At 42.7% G+C, this 21,935-nt stretch overlaps 1 protein-coding gene across 8 annotated transcripts in view; it reads right to left on the bottom strand.

Annotated features, from left to right (window-relative positions):
* The window catches only part of LOC124553849, a 35,549-nt gene continuing 13,614 nt past the window's right edge, over window positions 1–21,935 (bottom strand). For all 8 annotated transcript variants that reach the window (XM_047127846.1, XM_047127841.1, XM_047127844.1 and 5 more), the window contains one exon: window positions 1–282. The gene's annotated coding sequence lies outside the window, so the exon portion shown is untranslated. The remainder of the gene's footprint in view (window positions 283–21,935) is intronic.

Raw genomic sequence — 21,935 nt, 5'->3', positions numbered from 1 at the left:
TATATCAGTACTTTATTCTGACGAGTGTAAATTAAAATTTACACTGTTTACAATTTATCATTTTTACATTTTCCTCAAGATTTGATCCATACGTGTAGCTCCAGGCTCTTTTCTTCTGAAGCAAAAATTGTTACCCACTTTTCAAGAGGCACAACGTGAGACACTTCCAAGTTTTTACTTTATCTGCAGCGGCCCACGGACCAAACTGTTTGGCAGTTGTAGATAGTGGTATTGTCCAGTGTTTTGTCACAGTTTTAAACTCGATTGGGTCGAACTGGTATCCTGAAATGAAAATATAAGAGCACATTATCATAATAAGAAATGGTTAAAACATTCTCATGTACAAGACATCTACATGCACAACTACAACTACACACACACACACACACACACACACACACACACACACACACACACACAGTATGGCAAACAGTTGTCACATTTGCTGTACGTCTCAAAAAACAGAGTGGGGGCTGGGGTGCAGAGCGGCTGTCTTTGCAGTTCTTACACAACCTGTATGTCAGTGGTAGTAGGATCGTTCGTACTGCAGTCAATCTCAAATGCCCGTTCTCAAAACTTTATTGATGAAGTTCTGCGAAAAGAGCATCACCTCGCATCGAGTGATTCCCATCTGAGTTCACACAGCATTTCAATACCTGTGTGTCGACTGAATGTAGCAGTAACCTCTGAACTGTTTCAGTGTCTCTTTAATTAGGGATCCCAAACACTCGACCAGTATTCGAGAGTGGGTCGCACGAGTGTTCTGTATGCATTCTCCTTTATAGGTGAGCTACACTTTCCTACGATCTTCCAAATTCGACCCTCTGCCTCCCCTAACCTGCTCATTCTATCTGTATCACTATCCACCGTGAGATATTTAACCGATGCGACTGTCTCAAGCAGCACACCGTTAAAGCAACAGAGTATTACAAGAGTGTATTTCATACTCATTTTCACTAGCTTACATTTTACGACATTTAGAACAAGCTCCCAGTCATCACGCCAAATAGAAATTCCATCCAAATCACCCCGTGTCGTTCTACAGTCACTCTCTGACGATACTTTTCCGCACCTTAGGGCTGGGGAACGGTCGTCGATTGCTGCTCACCCCACCGGCAGATTATTCACATATATACAGAACAAGAGTGGTCCTATCGCACTCTCCTGTGGCGTTCCCGACGATACTTTGGTCTGTGACGAACACTCGTTACCTGGAACAAAGTACCGGGTTCTACAGCTTAAAAGTGATCGAGCCTCTCACGTATACGACAACACGTTCCGTACGCTCAGATCTTTGTTAACAGTCTGGGTACGCTCTGTGTGAAATGCTTTCTGAAAAACTAGGAATGCAAAATCTGCTCATCAACCTCCACCTGCGGGTCACAGGATATCGCGCGAGAAATGGGAGAGTCGAGTTTCGCACGAGCGAAGCTTTCTAAATCCGTCTTAGGGAAATTTATTAAACTCGAACTTTGAATATCCACAGTAATTCTACAGCAGATCAAAGATACGGGTACCGGTTCGTAACTTTGCAGATCTGTTCTTCTCCGCTTCTCGTATACGACAGTCACCCACAGTCAATTGGGACGTTGCGCTGGCCGAGAGATTTGTGACAAATGCGAGCTAAGAGGCCAATGTGGAATAGCACACTCTGCAAAACCAAGCCGGGATTCCATACGGACCTGGAGACTTCTCTGTTTTCAACTCCCGCAGTTACTTACCGACGCCGAGGGTGCTCGTTTCCACCTCCTCCGTACGGGAGTCAAACGATGGCACACCTATCTGATCTTCCCGAGTGGATGATTTTTTAAAAGCAGAATTTAAAACTTGAGTTACCCTTCTGCCCTCCCCTATCGTCATAACAGACTGGACGAGTGACCGAAAGAGACCTTTGATCCACTAAGTGATTTTACGTCGGACCAGAGCTCTCTCAGTATATCGGCAAGGTCTTTCACTAGTCTGAGACACTAGAAGTTGTCGTGAGCTTCACACGATGCACTCGACATAGAAACTAATAATCAATTATGTGGTTAAATTTTGAGGGCGGCATTCATTCTGTGCCAAGAAATATGTACAGTTTACTCAAAACATCTTTTTCCTTTCAGGATAGATGGCACTGTAATCGACAAATACCAAATAAGTTTACTTTTGCAATTAAGAACTGACACATTTGATTCTATATTTAATTTCGAATGTAAATGTAAACTTTGTGTTTTAACGGTTGAGATAAACTTCGGTGTTGCAAATTTGATTGTACAAGACAATACGTTTCGCTCCTCCGACGTCCGGTTGGAAACTGTATTTAGTGCGATCCAGAAGCGGCGATGCGGACGTAATCGGCTTCCGTTCCCGTCGGGGTGCCCGACGTCGGCGTGACCCCCGCCCCCGCCGCCCACCACTGGGGCCGCCCTACCGCGACGAGTATCCACGGCAGCTGCAGCACCTCTCACTAACGCTCGGTGGACATTCTAATTTTTTACGATCGCTGCGATTTCTATTCTGCCGGTGACGATGTAGCGGCCAGTGTGAAACGTACGGTGGTTGGACGGAAACGAGCACCGAAATCGGTCACGCCGAGGGCAGGGTCCGAGGGTGGCCACTGAAATGTAGCATTCCGCAGAAGCATCTCGTCTGCCGGGAATGTCAATTTCTGGCCACATTATTTGTATTGTACAATCACATTTGGAAAACTCGAGTAACGCTTGACCGTCAGTATCGACCACTACCAATCGAAGGTTTACATGTATGTTATAAATTAGATGTAGAATCGAATGTGTCTTTTCTCAGTTGCAAAAACAAGCACACTCAGTATTTCAAAAACCTTGTAATAAATATGCCTTTGCGACCTAGACCATCTCATAATTTTCAAAAACACAATATTTGTCGGTTACAGCACCATCTACCACAAATACGACAATGGTTCGAGTAAACTGTACATTTCTTTTGGAACAGAATCCGAATACGCAATAAAAATGGGGAGGAGGGGGTTTCCCATTTAAAAATACGAAGTTGCCTCCTCCCACACACGAGGTGCAGTCAGAGATGGCCAGTTGTAGCACGGACAGACGTCCCCTTTACTAACATTAATTTTTCACCGAGAACATTTTTTTCGCGCAGCACATATTTTTCGAGATATTTAGTCATTTCGAATTAAAACAACCACTCCCTACCACTGCTGCCAGCCCGACGCCTCCGCCTCGGCCGAGTCGGCTACCCGTCGTCCGAAAGTCTCCCACCTCCGGCGATCGTGTACTCGTACGAGACACGCGTCGTGCGGTACGACACCGAACCGTATACAGGCGGCAAGTTTATACACTGTACAGTCCCTCGCAGATGCCACCTTGCAGCTATATCGGATGACGCTTTCCACAGATGTGGTATTGCGCCAATACACTTTGTGACTTATTTCGAGTGCAGACTTCCTTTCAGTTGTCATTTTCAGTACAAACATCATTGTGAATTTGTGCAGTGAATAAATCATCTTTTAACACAGCAAGCAATCGTCTAAAAACTGCACATCAAGGAATCTCCCTTCAGAAAGGGCAGTAGGTACTTAAATACAGACGTATACAGCTGTGACTCTCACTACTGTTGAAATCGTTACTACCTAACAGTTGGAACGACACCACTGCCCACGGTGGTGAGAAAGCCGCAAGGGTAGCGCTCGCTTTTTAATTAACTCTACAGTTAACTTACAAAATTGCTGTTGTATTTTTGCATTCCCAGCATTAGTAAATTATCGAGAGACACGTAAAGCAGCGAAATAAATGTAAGAATGGCCGATTTCACATATTCAGTAACACGAACTGCAACTTATTTGTGAAGAAATACTTTCAAATTGCGTACAACTGCAGCTTACTCTGGTGACAGAACTGGTGACAGCGAGAGAATATAAACACGTATTTCACTGACGAGAAGCGTATACTTCTGTCGCTGTCTGTTCTTATCGTAATAGGCACCTTCCTCAAAACATAACAATTTTGTACGTAGTCTACTGATTTGCACTTTCTTACGTTTCACTCTACTTTCTAATACACGAATATTTTTGTACATATAATTACTGTTGCTTCAAAAGCTAATGTCTTTACCATCCTGTGTGTCTGCGTCTGTGATGTAGTGACAACTGTAAAACTGGTTTTTTTTATTTTGCGTTGGACGAAGTTTTATTGCTTTTGATGTTTTATATCAGACCAGTGTTATTTTCCCTTCAGTTACAGTTGTGGTGGCCTATTTTGTACATTTAATAATGCAGGTATTGCATTCAATACACGTTTCCTACATTCCACATTCACAGATTTGACCGGAAGTGTAGTAACGGAAACATCACATTACCGTGTAGATCTACCGTACATGCAAGTACGGTGTCAACAATATCGTATTTATCCACCGACACTGGGCAAGTGGCTTTCAATTACAATCTCTCTCCTGTATGGGAATGTACATAACCGATGTACGAGTGCAGATTGTAGACACACACAGTTGACGATGTACGGAAGTTTGGGTCCGGCTGTGAAGTGCGCACGGATAGCCTAATAGCGAGACAACCACTCGCAGTAAGTGAGAAATCCAGGTTCGAGTCCCGGTCAGACATAAATTTTTATCAGCATTCCATTACACAGCTTACAGTTGTCCACATTCGCAATTGCCAATGCGTTTCACATAATTCTCCTTTGCCATTACAGTGCAGTTAAGATTTTGTCAGTGATACAATCGAGGACCTACGGATGCTGACATTCACAGACAGCATCGGTACTGTCTAAGGAATGGGATGAGTGAGCAGAGGAAAAAGTACTGGCCAATTACACCTATTGGCACAAAACGTCAAAAGAACTGGCCTTTCATCTGAACACAGTCCAAGGAAATCAACTTACGAGGTCAGTAAGCAGCAGCACATACCACAAACGGAGGTTTGGTATTTCTGAAAATGAAGTAAACAGTGAAACTGTAGGTAATTCGAATTTTATAATGTACAAATTACACTATGGCAATATCGGAAGTCTCATTTTTGGAGACAAGGTAGCTTTGTGTACGAGCGGCGAGATTAACCGACACGTCATTTGAACGCGGTGTGGAGAAAAGTCTTTGTGTGCATCTGAACATCATCGTGACTCACTGAAGGGCGTACAGTGTGGAATGGGTAATGACTTACTGTTAAATGTCATCTGCGTGATTCAGGGACGTAGTACAGAAAACCTATAAAGTAAGTACAAAAATTGTTTTGAACTTTATTTTAAATTCTCTGTAATTTTTATCGACACATCGGAAGGAATTAAGTAGTTACAGCTGTTTGTTATCACTCGTATAAACAGTAAAACCGTCATGTCTCTTTGTCTGTCTGAAAATGCTAATCTCCGAATCTACTGGACAAATTATCAAGATGGAACTTGAGAATAGCTTGGTGCAACATATGTGCTTTACTTCTTCAAAATATGATCACAGCTAAAAACAGGAATTGTAATTTAAAGACTAATCTACAATTGTCATATCTGTCTGTCTAAACACACTAATTTCCAAAACAACTAGATGAATTTGAAAAATGTTCTGGCAGGTAACTTGAGGGTAGCTTGGGACAACATACAGGCTTTACCTCCATCATGGATTTATTAATAACAACAACAACATCCTAATATAAAGTATTAGGGGTCTGCTAAGCTTAGTAGTTTGGGTGTTTACAACTGTAGTGACACGATCATCAAGGGATAGTACACCAAAGAAACAACAAATGGTTGGTATTGTGTTTTTTTTTTTTTTTTTTTTTTTTTTTTTTTTTTTAAATAATAATAAAAAAACCTGCAGTAGCAGAGTTAAGTGCCACAATATTATCTTTATGGATGTCAACTAACACCGAATTTATTTGAATAGGATACAAGGATTTACAGATTTTGCTTTGTGTATCAAAAACTTAATGAAATTGCTTTATTCTTTCAATACTTTTTACTTATATTGACTTCTTGTTTAGGGAAAACGGATTTATTGATGAAGAGATCCTACAGGGGTTGTCTTCTACCGAACGAGGTACACAACCATAAAAAGTGATGGTATGCAAAGGCCCTTCTTTAAATTCCATTGCAAAGCACGAACGTATAGCAAGTTCTACACATTTTCTTAGAGCTCTGTAGTGATTCCCGACATCAAATTTACCAAATCTAAATATTTACAAATATATGGTTGTCCTAAATAACTTACTTTAATTCTCGGGTCATTCCACGTCAAATCAACGCAGAAAAAGACCATTTTCAACCTCACGTATCATTTTTTCTTGAAATTTGGCACAGGTTTACTACTGGTGTACACTTGAAAAAATACGAAAATTTCATGAGATTTGTCAATTTGTTTTTGAATTATGAAGTCCTAAAGTTGTCATAAATGAGCCCAGAAACAGGAAATGACCATTTTGGAAACTGCTGTAAAAGCTTTCATAATTGGTGACAGAATGAAGGTTCTCAAGACCGGATGACGTAGCTGTTGGTAAACCTTTCGGGGTATCGGGTTGTGGACAACGGTCTTATAGCCTGTAAGATTTACCGGCAGCAATTTCCTAAATGAGCCACACACCCAGAATCCCCTTTCCTATGACACACAAACACCGTAAAGGTTAACATTAGAAAAGAAATTTAAACAAAATTTAAATTTTTAGTGTAATTTTTTCAAAAAGCACACATTTTAAAAGTTATTCCACGAATAACCAGTACAGGGTGTACATGCGGACACTTTTTCCCAAGTGAAAATACGTTATAACCCAGGTTGAAAGTACATTTTTTCCACGTTAAGTTAAGATATACTTTCCTTCGAAGCTGTAAAACTTATCAATCCTTCGAATGGTAAAAGCTTTGTACACCAGCAGAGAATTTTCCGGGTCTTTAGAAAACTTAACCCAGTACAACAACACCACGTTTTGGAAAGATTTACGATGTGCGGCAACACGTACACTGCATATTTTTGTACTGTGAAAGTATAAACGTGAATTTCACCAAATACAGCACAACAACTTCCGAAGCACTGAAATCGAGATTACACTTCGAGATGGGGTTTCGTCAGCCAATCGTAGCTTCTGTGATGTGATTTTATCAGCCAATGACAGTGGATATTAAGAGCACAGGGTATGTGATGTTGTCAGCCAACAGGAAGATCACTTAAGTAGTGCGAACATATAAATAGGAAAAGTTAATGGTTTAAATCAATACACATACAGTATAGCTACAAGAAAAGATAAGCTTTTACAAACAGGGTGTCCCATTTATCTTCACCACCGTAAATAAGTGTTTGTTCAGATGCAAATTACAAAATGTTTCAAGCAAATGTCCTTTAGCCGTCGGGGGGACATCAATCGGCACGATTGCCTCCGTTGCAGCTTTGTTTTTTACAAAGATATGAACAGCGGTATGACTTTTTGAAATGGCACCCTGTATTTTTTTATTCAGTAATTCATTTCCTCTCCTAAAGACCTATTCAAAAATGTATCACAGTGTACCATTCACTGAAACACATTATTAATTACGTAGCACAACGCTGACGTTGACGCTCCCAGCACTTAGTGCAGGTACTCGGGGTAATGGAACACATCCACGTGCTGACATTGAAAGAGGACAAATGTAAACATACGTAGAATGCACACCTGTCATTCCGTCAACCACTGTCAGTTGAAGAGTTGCGGGAGTAGAATGTACACCGACAAAGAGAAGGTAGAAATGCTACTCATCTGTAGAGGGTGTAAGTCAGCAGAACAGTAATTGCAATACTGTTTTCTTATGTACGGGTACATTTAATACAGCAGTTTAGTCCTTTTAAATACTGTTGTGTAGAGTAGCCATACAGTAAAGGCTGTCCTTCCTACAAACTGCATCAACATAACGTTTGTTTTATTGTTGTTGTTGTTGAAGGTAGGTGAAACGCTACGCAGGCAGCGGAACTGTACAGAGAGCGACATCCTGACAAGAACCCAGCTTCCCGACACATGTTTTCTCGTCCCGTTGCGACGCTTCGGGGAACGAGAAGTTTCAGCCCAGGACAATGCAATCGTCCTAGACTCGTACAGACGAAGCTGCCGGAGTTACTGTTCTCACTTCTGTCGCTATGAATCTACATGTGAGCACACGACAGCTCGAATGTGAGATTGGCATTCCTAAAACCAGGGTACATCTTATTCTTACACGTCACCAGTTGCACCATTACCAAATATACATACATTAAGAATTGCGTGGGAACGATTTCCAGAATCGTGTACAGTTCTGTCAGTGGGCACAGCAGCAAATCCTTGCCAACCCGAACTATTTCTCCATTGTTCTATTTACTGACGAATGTTCCTTCTCAAACAAAGGACAGGTAAATACGAGGAACACGCACTATCGGTCCAGCGACAACCCACGACGGCTCGGACAGGTGGAACATCGGTGTCAGTGGAGAGTTAACGTCTGGTGTGGGATAGTCGGTACTACAATTATTGGCTCTTATTTCACCAATGGTGGTCTAAACGGCACAACGTATGCCAACTTCCTCAGCCAAATTCTTCCTCCTCTTCTAGACGGAGTGCTGCTACGAACCAGAATAATTATGTGGTACCGACACGGTGGGTGTCCTTGCGTGCACGTCGTGTTCTGAACCGAAGGTATCCTGCCAGGTAGATTGGTCGAGGAGGAACAGTTACTCGGCTTGCTAGGTCTCCCAATTTAAATCCTCTGGACTTTTTTCTTTGGGGATGCATTAAAGATGTCGTCTATCGCAATATTCCGACAACTCCAGAGGACGTGCAGGAATGTATCGTAGTGCCTGTAATTCTCTTAAGCAGGCAACACTGGAAGCAGTAAATAATTCTTTCATTCAATGAGTGCACCAGTGAATCGGTGTCCGGGGTCACCACTTTGTGCACCTTTGAATGTTCTACTCCTGGGCATTGGTACAGGAGAGTCAAAGTCAATTTTGTGCTACGTTTTTACTTGCTTAACATTTGATTTCTGACAACTCCAGCAAGTGGACGAGTTCGTGATCCCGGGATCAAACTCAGTGTTCTGTTATGCAATTAATAACGTTGTGTTTCAGTAAATGGTACACTGTGATACATGTTTGAATAGGTCTTTAGGAGAGCAAATGAATTACCGAATAAAATATACAAGGTTCCATTTAGAAAAGTCATACCGCTGTTCATACCGTTGTAAAAAACAAAGCTACAACGAAGGAAATCATGATGATTTGTGCCCCTCGGATGTCTAAAGAACATTTGCTTTAAAAATTTTGTAATTTGCATCTGAACAAAGTTATTTAGGGTGGTCAAGATAAATGGGACACCCTGTATAATACTGGTGATCAACACTGTTTTTCCTGTTTTCTTCCCAACGGTATGGTTAGGCAGGATCCTAAGAGCACAGCTTAAATTGCAGCATCTGAATATTCTGACAAGCACAGTTATAAATTTCATTGCTGTGCACTGAAGATTTCATATGTTACCTGGCTGAATGTGTGTTCCGTCAAGCACTTTAACTTTTTAGAAAAGCCAATTATCTGTGAAACTGCTCAAGAACTGAAGTAGCACGCCCCTCCTCCCTCCCCCCCCCCCCTTTTTAAGGGATAATTATACTTTTTGCCATTTTTACTGCATAATTCGTAATCTATGAAAGAACTAAAATAAATATGAAAACTAATCTTTACGCTCTGTCTTTTTTTAGCATGTGTTAGCCTTTAAGATACAGCAAACTCAAATGTGCTAATAAAATTTTAAATAATTGCATAAATGGCTTCTTTTCTGGGCCCAAAATTTTTCTAAGTGGTTGCTCCTCGACGTGACAAATTTTGAATGAGACTCAAAAACATGCGGAATTTAAGAAATTCATCACATATTTGCACATCTACATAACTCATCTTGGATAAAAGGAAATTTACTTTGAAAGTAACACTTCTCAGTCCACCATCCCCAATATTTTTCCACAACCTGTTAGATATGTGAACAGTTGTGATGTCACACTTATCAGAAGCAGTTTGTTGTCAGGAAGTCCTCGTCCTAAAGCCTTCGAAACATTTTGCTGTCGGGAAACGTTTGCGTGTGCACTGTATTTTGTTGTTGTAAATGGTGCATTTTCTTTACAGCGAAAGTTTTATTTTGGTGTTATTCACTTGTTTACATTTTACTGCTGCAGTAATATTCTGCAGTTGCGGGCTAGAGTAAAATTCTTAAAGTATCAGTTCTTAGAAGTCAAAATTACAAAAGTTTAACTGAAAACTGAAACAATAAAAACTTTCCGAAATTCTAAAAAAAATTCACAAGTGAAATAATTCTTGAGTTTCACGCAGATTTCCCGATTGTCCAGGAGTGTACACGCCTTGTACTTCTTGTACTCTATTCGGAGATTCGAGGGCCACCTTTCAAATTTATTTATTTATTTTTGTCTAGTGTCAAAATTTTTTTTTTGTTCCTTAAGTCAAATAAAAATTGTGTGGGCAGTGATTTTCAGCAGGTGATAAGTCAAGTGAATATAGACATCGAGACATTAATCCAATGGTCTTTTTCCATCAAATCTGCAATCGTTTCACATGATGTGTGACAATGAAGAATGACACGACATTTCCATTTTTCCCCCAATTTTAGTAATGACATATGGCACACAATTTGTTGTATACCATTTGGCATTAACTGTGATCCTCAATCTTCTAAAGCAAAGGTCACAATGTATAAGTTTAACCAAAGGAAAAGGCAATCATTTTCACGGAACTGCTTTGCGAACGAATCAAATTAGTAATATTCGGTTCATCTCAGTGCACCTAAATTTTCGACTGCAGCTTACAACACACATATCTCACCTCTCCATACAGTGTCGTACACAGATTTTCCATCTGTTCTGTCAAATTTTTTGAGTATTTCTTTATACCGATTGAGATAAGCCTGTTTTTCAGCACCAGTCTAATTCTGCAGAATCTACTGCAAACACATCTATTTCACGGCTAAATGTTGGTGCAATATCGAATGTAATGGTATTCCTCATGTCACCTATCTCTCACATGACAATCTCCTTCAATTGTGTTGCAAATGGGAAGGATGACAGAATTTCATTATGAATATTCCATAACTGGGATAGGGTCACAACTCTAGCAGCTTCAGTTTTGTTGAAATTTGTGCAGAATGTCCCTAAAGGACTCACAGGGAAACACGCTACATTCTTCAAAATGAGAAACACAGTAAGCTCCTTATCTTCGGCAAGCCACTACTTCCGACATAATAGAGTTGGGCAACTCCAACTTGAAATTCCAGCAACATTTTGGACAGAACACAGAAATGAAAGAAAGCAATGGCCATGCCACAATCTCTCTTCATACTAAGTGAAAAGTTACCCCGCAACAAGTTCGTATAATTTTTGACAATGAATAGGTAAAGAATGAAAGCTACTGAAAACACGATCATTTGTCATAGCCACCCTGCTGGAAAATTAGTGAACTGTTAAGTTTCCCACAATTCTATTCACTACATTGTGAGCTGCTTAAGTTTCCAAAAATAGTTAATTTTATCTATACTTGATACCACATAAGGCTAGAATTAACACCAATGAAAAGATCATACCATAGTCCAGCAGAAACACGAGGTTGGCCTCCATCCAAAAATCTTTTAGTTGTTCTTCCAGTATCCATCCTGAGGACATGTCCAAGCCAGGCTATTCTTCTACTTTTTATAATTCTTACGATGTCAGCTCCTCGTACGAGGCGGTCCAACTCTACATTCCAATATCCTGAGCTACTGCTCGTCAACACTCGTTAGCATCAAGTTTCGCATCCGCAGGTTAAAACTGGCCTGACTGTGACTTTGTATAGATGGAGCTTCAACTGCCTATTTCACAACCTAAGGCCAACAATTTCTTAAACATGTGCAAGCATCTATCTGCTTAGGATGTGCAGTTTGATTTCAGTTGACATGGAATTTGTGCTGTTAATATTAGAACCGAAATAGTCAAAGTTCTGCACATGTTCAAAATCTCCAATTTAATAAAAGAAAATATCAGATACCTTCATTTATGAGCATTCTAGTTGGCTACATCAACTGAGTCACAAACTGATTCGATTTTATTTCCACCGTTCGTGTCCTCGAGTTACCCACCAATACCAGCATGCAACCCAACAGCTGTGGACACTGCAAATTCACTTTTACAGTAGCAGTTTATCCCTATTTATACTGTTACTCTATTCTCCATTGTCGGAGTTAGTTCTTATATAGAAAAGACTTGTGGGCAGTATAAATGAAATGTTCAATTGCCTTGAAAGTGTATTATTTTAAATGAAGCTCCTGTCAGATTTGATGTAATGCAACACCGCACAAGACATAGTCCGAGGTTGCGGTCATAAAAATGCCGCAAGTGGGCTCAATCTTGATGAATTTGAGGAAACTGGTGCAAGCACACAATGTTTTAATTGTTTACATCAGAACTAACTGGCCAAAGAAATGAAGGAAAACTCTAATATATCTAATTGTTGAGGAAAAAAGTTTCATTTTGACCTCAGAGCTAATCCATCATACAGACTATGGAATAAATTAGGTGTTTCAGAAAGAAAGGTAAAATCAGAATGAAGTTAGGAAGCAGGAACACTTGCACATCCAAAAATTTTGTCAATTACATCCAAAGTGGCACACGACTGTACACTCAGTTCGTATGTGGACTAAATGACAGAATGTAATGTGATTGGCAGGGAACCGACACGACAATTAATATAATTCTTGTTTTTCTGTTTACAAATGTAAGCCATACTTTTGCAGCTTCGACGAAGCAACACAAAAGTAAAAATAAGAGCGTCTACTGGTGTTAAAAATTTTAACTTTAAGATACACACTGCATCAATTCAAAATTTTCCAGCACATTTGAAAAGATAGAGTGCCAGGGGCATTGCTTTCTGATCTCCATTTACATCAATTCTCTGTTCCGAAACAAAACGTCGTCCAGATGATAAGTTGCCGGCTCCTCGCTCTATAGGCATTATCGTGCATTTTGAGCTCTGAAGATGGTGGCCCTCGTGAAGGTGGCTCTAGTACCTGCTGTAACTTTGCCAAAGTTCGTGCAGGACTCTTTAAGTACATTCCATACAAATTTCAACAAAACTGAAGACGGGCCATTTGATGGCATCTCCCAGGCAAGATCATTACGAATGCCAAAAGGCGGTCCGAAGTATTACCGTCGACTGAGCTCGTATCGAAACCTTAAAAAAGCCACCTGATTGAAATCTTTGCACAAAAATCAAATTTTTCACAACAATATTTCCTTAAACCCACAGTGTAAACAAATTACTCTTGTAATTTCTGGGCTGCCATTGTTCTAACAAAAAAAGATAAATTTAGAAGGAACGGTCCAGCCTAACAGCAATATTTAGTGACGGTGATAAACACTCAGAATACGACCCTCGTAATGGCGCACCTGAGGCCAGGAACAAACGGCAGCACTTCGTTAGTTGCAAGTAGAGACCCGGACGAACAAGAGGAGAAGTGAGCCACTGCCATCACGGGGGTGCAGAATGCTTTTCATTTTAAACAGAAGCCGTGGCAGCTGCCGTGTGGACAGGTGGAGTGTGGCAGGCATTCCGTTTTGTATCAGTCTGCAACCGACAGAACAGTATTTCGGCCCACGAGAGTACAGGACTTTATGTACCGTAGCTGTGTACAGAAAATACTGTCAGCCTAGAGTGGCACAGGGTTCGTATTTATACACTACGTGCAGACAGGATTGTCCGAGTCAGCATTCTACTCGGTACCTGGAATTGTGACGAGGGTGCAAAATCTGAACTGCTAACTGCAATCGTGGCTGAAACATCGGTTTTTATCCAGCAGCAGTTGCTGTTGTTGTTTTCAGCCCTGAGGCTGGTTTGATGCAGCTCTCCATGCTACTCTATCCTGTGCAAGCTGCTTCATCTCCCAGTACCTACTGCAACCCACATCCCTCTGAATCTGCTTAGTGTATTCATCTCTTGGTCTCCCTCTACGATTTTTACCCTCCACGCTGCCCTCCACTACTAACTTTCTGATCCCTCGATGCCTCAGAACATGTCCTACCAACCGGTCGCTTCTTCTTGTCAAGTTGTGCCACAAACTCCTCTTCTCCCCAATTCTATTCAATACCTCCTCATTAGTTACGTGATCTACACATCTAATCTTCAGCATTCTTCTGTAGCACCACATTTCGAAAGCTTCTATTCTCTTCTTCTCCAAACTATTTATCGTCCATGTTTCACTTCCATACATGGCTACACTCCATACAAATACTTTCAGAAATGACTTCCTGACACTTAAATCTATACTCAATGTTACAAATTTCTCTTCTTCAGAAACGCTTTCCTTGCCATTGCCAGTCTACATTTTATATCCTCCCTACTTCGATCATCATCCGTTATTTTGCTCCCCAAACACCAAAACTCCTCTACTACTTTAAGTGTCTCATTTCCTAATCTAATTCCCTCAGCATCACCCGACTGAATTCGACTCCATTCCATTATCCTCGTTTTGCTTTTGTTGATGCTCATCTTATATCCACCTTTCAAGACACTGTCCATTCCGTTCAACTGCTCTTCCAAGTCCTTTGCTGTCTCTGACAGAATTACAATGTCATCGGCGAACCTCAAAGTTTTTATTTCTTCTCCGTGGACTTTAATACCTACTCCGAATTTTTCTTTTGTTTCCTTTACTGCATGCTCAATATACAGATTGAATAAGATCGGGGAGAGGCTACAACCCTGTCTCACTCCCTTCCCAACCACTGCTTCCCTTTCATGACCCTCGACTCTTATAACTGCAGCAGCAGTAGTTTCATACATTATGATGCAGTACCATACCCAGGCAACACTTATGTCGAATGACTGGCCGTGGGAGCCTACACTATTAAACCCTCTTTTATGTTTTTCAAGCAACTTTAAAAATCGTGTAAATGGCAGAAAAATGTAAATGTTACGAAATAGGTATTCATATCAAGTAAAATATTCAACTTTTTAATATATAACTGGTTAGATAAAAAGTCTACTCACCAAGATGCACCAAGAGAAAAGGCATATAAAGGAATTTAAATATGCCAGGTTTCGGAGCTAGTGCTTCCTTCTTCTTGCAGAAGGTTTGAAAGAGAAGGAAGGGTGAAGGAATAAGACGCAATATTTAGGAAATAGGTAGTGTTCGGTAAAGTTGCCCAGAATCCCGGGTCAGGGAGACGTAATGGACAGGATGAGAATGAAAGCCTGACCATTGGTGATTGCACTGGACAAGATTTGAGAGCTTAAAGGTGGAACATAAGATAACATGCAAGACAGAGATTACTGACAAAACATCGTGCACGAGTTAGGTTCAAATGGTACTAAGCACTATGGGACTTAACATCTGAGGTCATCAGTCCCCTAGACATAGAACTACTTAAACCCAACTAACCTAAGGACATCACACACATCCGAGCCCAAGGCAGGATTCGAACCTGTGACCGTAGCAGCCGTGCGGGTCCAGACCGAAGCGCCTAGAGCCGCTCGGTCACAGCGGCCGGCGCACAAGTTACTAAGTGCGGAAAGCTAAGTGCACTGCATGTGGTAGAGGTGGGAGGTGAAAAATAGCCAGAAAAGAAAACGAAAAATGTAGAAAGGAGTGAAGAAAGGAATAGTCACTTAGAAAGAAAGTAACAGTTACTTAAAAAGACAGCCAAGACTGAAGATACTGACCTAAGTCAAGCCCAAGTGTGTTATAATGTTAGTTCTCACTTGCAGAGTTCTGAGAATCCGGTGTCTTGGGGGAAGAATCGAGATGACACGTGCGGTGAAATGGGCACCGAAGTCAGGACTGTCATCTCGCAGGGCACACACTACAACAGGATATCGAGTGTTGCCAATATACATCCTCCGTCTGTGCCCATCGATCCCGACTGACAAGTAAGTGGTAAACGCGCCGACGTAGAAGGCCAAACAGTGTTTACGTAACAGCCGGTACACGACGTACCGTTTCACAGGTGGCTGTCCCTCTGACAGTATACGTTTTGCCAGGGTCGGAATAGTCGGTGGTAGGAGGGCAGCAGGGACGGTCACAGGGGTAGGAGCCGTAGGATAGGGAGACGGGTGCAGGAGGAGTGAAGGGTCCGACAAGGATATTGCGGATATCGGAAGGGCGACAAAAGTTATCCTAGGTGTGGTGGGAAAAATCTCAGACAAAATGGACTTCATTTCAGGGCACGATTTTAGAAAGTGACAGCCTCGGCAAAGTAGCCGATTAATACATTCGAGAGTAGGATAATACTGGGTGGCAAACGGTGTGCTCCGAAGTTTTCTTTTTTGCAGCGATCGGCAGTAGCCGGTCTGGATGTGACGGTCTGAGAAATCTGCTTTCGAACTAGGCAGGTGGGGTAGTTACATCCAGTGAAGGCAGAAGTGAGGGAGGAGGTGTACTGCTGTAAAGAGTCTCCATCCAAACAAATATATTTGCCTCGAATGCAGAGGCTGTACGGGAGAGAATGTTTGACAGCTGTACGGGAGAGAATGTTTGACACGGAAAGGACAGTAACCGTCAAAATGTGAGTACTGTCGTTTGTTAGTACATTCATTGTGGACACAGGTGTGTAGCTGAAATTCGACGAGGACGAGATCGACATCGAGAAAAGTGGCAAGAGATTCAGAATACGACCACGTGGAATTTAATTGGGAGAAGATATTTAGAGATTACAGAAATTTTAACAGGTCTGCCTCACCTCGAGTCCATATGGCAAACACATCAGCTGCATATCTAAATCAAACCAAGTACTGAAGGTTTACGGATACCCGGAAAGCCACCACCGTGCAGTCCACGAAAAGGTGGGCATGAGAAGGAGCCCACTGTTGTACCCCTGATCTGTTTGTACGCTTGCCCCTCAAAGTTGAAGTAGTGGTCTGTAAGTTTAAAGTCGATCAAGGTGAGCAGGAAGGATACCGTACATTTGAAATCAGGTTGGTGCCGACTGAGGAAATGTTCGGGAGCAGACAGACGACGTACATGGGCTACGGATCTGCAGAGGGAGTGGCAGCAGTCGCGACAAGTGAGGTGTTTGGTGGGAGTGGGGAAGGCACGGCTTTCAGACGATCTAGGAAACGGTCGGTATCTTTAATGCGGGAGAGGAGTGTGTGTAGTATACGTCGAAGGTGTCGATCGACAGAGGCAGGTATACGTTTGGCGGGCGCTTCCCAGCCGGCAACTACGAGACGGTCGGCGTGACTGGGTACGTGAATCTCGGAAAGGAGGTAAAAGGAAGGAGTGTGCGGTTTGGACGGGATAAGAAGTTCTACGAACTGAGGCATCAGTCCTCGTGAGGGTGGCGAGGTTTCGAGGAGGGACCGTAGGCGAGTCTGTACCGCAGGGACGGGTTTTCGACGGCAGACACGTCCCTCGTCTGCCGGGAGAATAACAGAGTTGTCGGCTTTCGGGGAACGCAAAGCCCGGAGTTCTGCAGAGGACAGGTTAGGGTCACACTGTAGAGTCCCGAGGGAGGTCGAAAAGCAATTCTGGACGCGAGGAATTCTCGGAAGGCACGTAAGGGACGATTCTGAGGTAGTGGTGACGGATCCGATCGGGACCGCGGTCCGAACTGTTAAGAGGCAGTGTTTGACGTCGTGCTCGCCGTCGGAAAGGTTTTGGCGTCGGGTTGCAAAGTGATACTTCCAGTTTACATTACGAGTGAAGGAAAGTAGATCCTTCACCAAAGCGGCACGATTAAATGCGGGTTTAGGGCCGAAAGCGAGACCCTCGGATAGTACAGATAACTCAGAGGGGAGAGTGCTTTACACTGAAGGTTACGAACACTGCACGACTGTGACTGGTTCCCGTGATTCTGAATGGAAACTGGTAGATGAGGCATACAGGTCACAGACTAGCCTGGTAAGTGCAAGAGGTTTCTCTATTTGAAACAGTTAAAGAGGCTGGTGTACAAAAGCATTATAGTCAGAAACGGGGACTTTACTTTTTATGTGTACATACTATAAAATCTGCATAATCCATTTTACTAACAGTACTAGCCCACAATTAAAAATGCTTATTTTTACAATAAGCATAATATTCCACTAAAATTCCAATTTTTTAATCAAAAAATGCAGAATAATAGTTTGTTTCAAATATTTCCTCGGATCATTTCTATTTATACTGCAGGTAGCAGCTACTGTAGCCGTTACCAGACGACGCTTGCAGTTAGTAATGTAAACAGTAGTCACGCGCTCCGTTTTTCCGTGCGTCGAGTTCATTTTGTGCGACAAAATGTCTGAACCTCCCAGTAGAAGTGTGCAATCACTACACAGGAAATTCACCTATCTGCTCACATTTTACGTGGTCAGACATGCGAATCTTCGTGCTCAGTGCGGGAATATTTTGAGGAGGCAGAGGAGGAGATGGCAATGCGACTCTACTGTCCGTAATGAAGGTAGTCTAAAGAACTGCAGACAATCTGAAGATACACGAAAATACTGTCATCAGAGTTTGGAAGGAAAAATGCCGTGTCAAATGGGAGGAGCCCGGTTCATCCAAACTGCGAACACCTGGTAAAGGAGGACGAACAGAACGACGAGCAGTTAAGTACGGCCCTTTTTCACAAGCTGCCGTTCGTCACCACATACACGGATATTATGGAAGACAAGAACATTCCACTATAACAAAACTGTGCGTTACTCCCCACAAGGCAGAGTTATTCGGCGAGACTTCTCTGGTAACGGTCGTCAAAGCTCTCCGTTTTTTATACAAAAAATTGACGGACAAAAAATTATAATGGAGAGAGTGACATCTTAGCGTGGCAGTGTCGGTTTTGAGAAACGTCATTAAGCTGCAATTCGAAGAAACCTGAATAAATGTCTGTCATTCAGACAGAAAAGACAGGACAGATGATAATGTATGTGTGAGTTCTGCTGCTCCCATAGGCAACAGTGCAACAATTATTGTCTCGCAAACCAGAATTGCATCCGGTTTCGTACCTAACTGTCTCCTCATTTACAAATCGAGGAAAACAAGTGACTACCACGAAGGAATGAATTGCAATAATTTTCTGAAGTGGTTCGAGGGATAGCTACTTGAAAACTCTGATCAGCCATCTACCATCGTAATGAGTAATGCCCCGTAGCATTCAGTTACTAAAGATAAAGTCTCGACCACAGCAACAAAAGAAGCTGACGATGTCTAACAGTTAAAATGCGACAGTTTGGAAATTCCACACAATTTGTGTACAGCAGAACTCGTGGGAATGGTGACAAAAAATAAGTCAGTTTCAACGGCATGTCGCTGATGAGGCAGTTAAAGACTGCGGTCACAGCATTCTGGGCTTCCAAAGTACCACTGCCACTTCCACACCTTCGAAATGGTGTGGACGCAGATTAAACGTTACTTGCAACAAACGATAAAAGCTTCACTATGACGAAAATTTGAAAACTGTTAGTGGAAGCAGTGAAACAATTAACGCCAGAGAAGAGGGAGTTGTTAAGGAAGGACGCAAAAGTGAAGCGAAGCTAGTAACACTAAGAGCATAATTGTATCCTCAGGCAATTCCAGTGACTCTTCCACGGACCAGAGCTCAGATAATGACAGTCTCGAGGAAAAAGTTATCCTGAACTAAGTGGCATTTACCCTTTGCCGTCATTCCTCTCATTTCTGCGTATCTGTTTCAGATTTTTGGCATAATGGTGAGTTCTGCATTCACAGAATAAATCTCATATTAAGAAATGCTTCTCTCCAAAAGCATCTTCAGGTAAATAGAGCATGAGAAAAAAAGACACTCTAAATTCTCAGTACGAGCCCTAAATTCACACATCTCGTCTTCACGGTCCTGACACAAAATCTATGTTGACAGAGTAGAATCATTCTGCAGTCAGCCTCAAATGACAGTTCTCTAAGCCTGCACAACAGTGCCTCGCAGAAAGACCGTCACTCTCTATCTAGGGATTCCCATCAGAGTTCACAAAGCTTCTCTGTAACACCTGCGCAGTGATCAAATCTACCGGTAACAAATCTAGTGACACGCCTCCGAACTGTTTTGACGTCTTTCTCTGACCCAATCTGGTGAGGTTCCCAAACACTCTAATGGTACTCGAGAATGGGTCTACTAGTGTTCTATAAGCTGTCTCCAAGAATTCTCCAAACAAAATGAAGTCGAGCATTCGTCTTCTGTAATATCAACCTAATGTGCTCATTCAATTTCGTATTGCTTTGCAAAATTACACCTAGATATTTAAGCAAAGTGACTGTCAAGCTGCATTCTACTAATGCCGTATTCGAATGTTACACGACTGTTCTTCCTGCTCAAACTTTTCCACAGTTCACAGTTTAGTGTGTGAGAAAAGTGCAAGCCGAGTTTCACGAATGATGTTTTCTAAAACTGTGCCGATTTGCAGACGTAAGCTTCTCAGTCTCCAGAAAGTTTATTATATTTGAAGTGAGAATATGTCAAAGGATTCTGCAGCAAACTGAAGTTGGGGATATCGGTCTGTAATTTTGCAGGTGTGTCGTTCGACCCTTCCGATACGCTACAATCACCGGTGCCTATTTCCATTCGCTCGGGACTTTTTGCCGGGCGAGAGATTTGCGAGAAATGCGGGCTGAGTACGGGGCCGGTGCCGTGGAGTACTCTCCGTAAAACCGAACTGGGCTTCTGTCGGGACGTGGCTGCTTACTCGTTTCCAACTCTTCCGGCCGCTTCTCTAGACCGAGGAATTGGCACGACAGTCAAACAGTGTTACGTTCGTGCAGTTCTGTCGCATAAGTAATTTCTTAAACTGAAATTTAAAACTAGAGTTTTTCTTTTGCCGCCACAGACTGGTCTGCAAGTGACCGGGTAAGTTCTCCCCCCCCCCCCCCCCACCCTACCGAGTGTGTACTCCCGGTCTCTACTGAAACTGTCACCGTCCGTTCGGATCGCGGCCACTTCCTCTGTAACGGAATTCCGACACGTTGACTCCCGAGCCGAGACTCTCGTTCTCTCGAATACTGTTTCGAGTCCATTTTCCGGGCGACGCTCAGCTACGGCCGGCTCATCAATTTCACTTCGTTTAACATATCACTTGCGCTCGGTACAACTGTCTGCGACTGTACAAACTGTGTGACCTGTACAGATACTACCACATCCGCGAGGGACACCGTACATGTGGAGACCCGTGTCGTCTCCGACAGGGCCCTCGGTGCTAGAGGCTACGTCAGAGCAAAATCGTGTCGGCTCTGTGGTCGGCAGTTTCACTCCCGACGGCAGTGGCAGAGACGGCCGTCGGACACTCGAGAATTTTGTTCGAATCGACACGGCTCGAAAACTGAGAACATTTCATTCGAACGGGCCGGTGCAAAAGACTCTGAGGACACACGTCTTTCCTCTACGGCGAGGAGACGTAAATTGCCGTGCGAGACTGCTGAAAAAACAGCAGAAAAAGAAATCGCGTCTGCCGAGTTCTTTAGCATTTTTGCAATGCCGGTGGGATGAGGAGGTAACTCTTCACTTTGCTGTAGTTGAGGATCACATCTGAACCGCTGCAGTAGACAGAATTTTGAATAGCGTACAGCGGACACGGTACGAACTCTATCTCTATGCCAGAAACCTACTCGACTGCCGTCAATTTTTGTCACCGACCTAGTCGCCGTTCGATCGGTAGTGGGTGGGAGTAGCCGCGGCAGTAGAACGGTGCCAGATTCGTGCCACTTTGATCGCTTAACTCACAGAAGTGATGTGGAGAATGCTAAGTTCCACAGAACAGTCGTCAATCTCTCCGACCGAGAACCGGACGACGACTTCTCGGCAGCATCGATAGAGGCCTCAAATTTTCACCACTCCCGTGACAATTTTCTATATTCTTAGTGGAATAGAGCAATGCACTCGGCACCTCTCACACGACGCAGCTGAGGACGTCAGACTAACCGCCGGCCGTACACTGGCAAAAGCTAAGCGAAATCAAATATTAGCTGGGAGGAATGACGTGGCTTACGCTCGCTGTGGTTTCGAACTATGAAGACTACCACTTAAAGGTGCTAC

The sequence above is a fragment of the Schistocerca americana genome, chromosome 11, assembly GCF_021461395.2.
Source record: "Schistocerca americana isolate TAMUIC-IGC-003095 chromosome 11, iqSchAmer2.1, whole genome shotgun sequence".
NCBI lineage: Eukaryota > Metazoa > Arthropoda > Insecta > Orthoptera > Acrididae > Schistocerca > Schistocerca americana.
The sequence above is the reverse complement of the archived record's forward strand: the minus strand, read 5'-3'. Positions and strand labels throughout refer to the sequence as shown.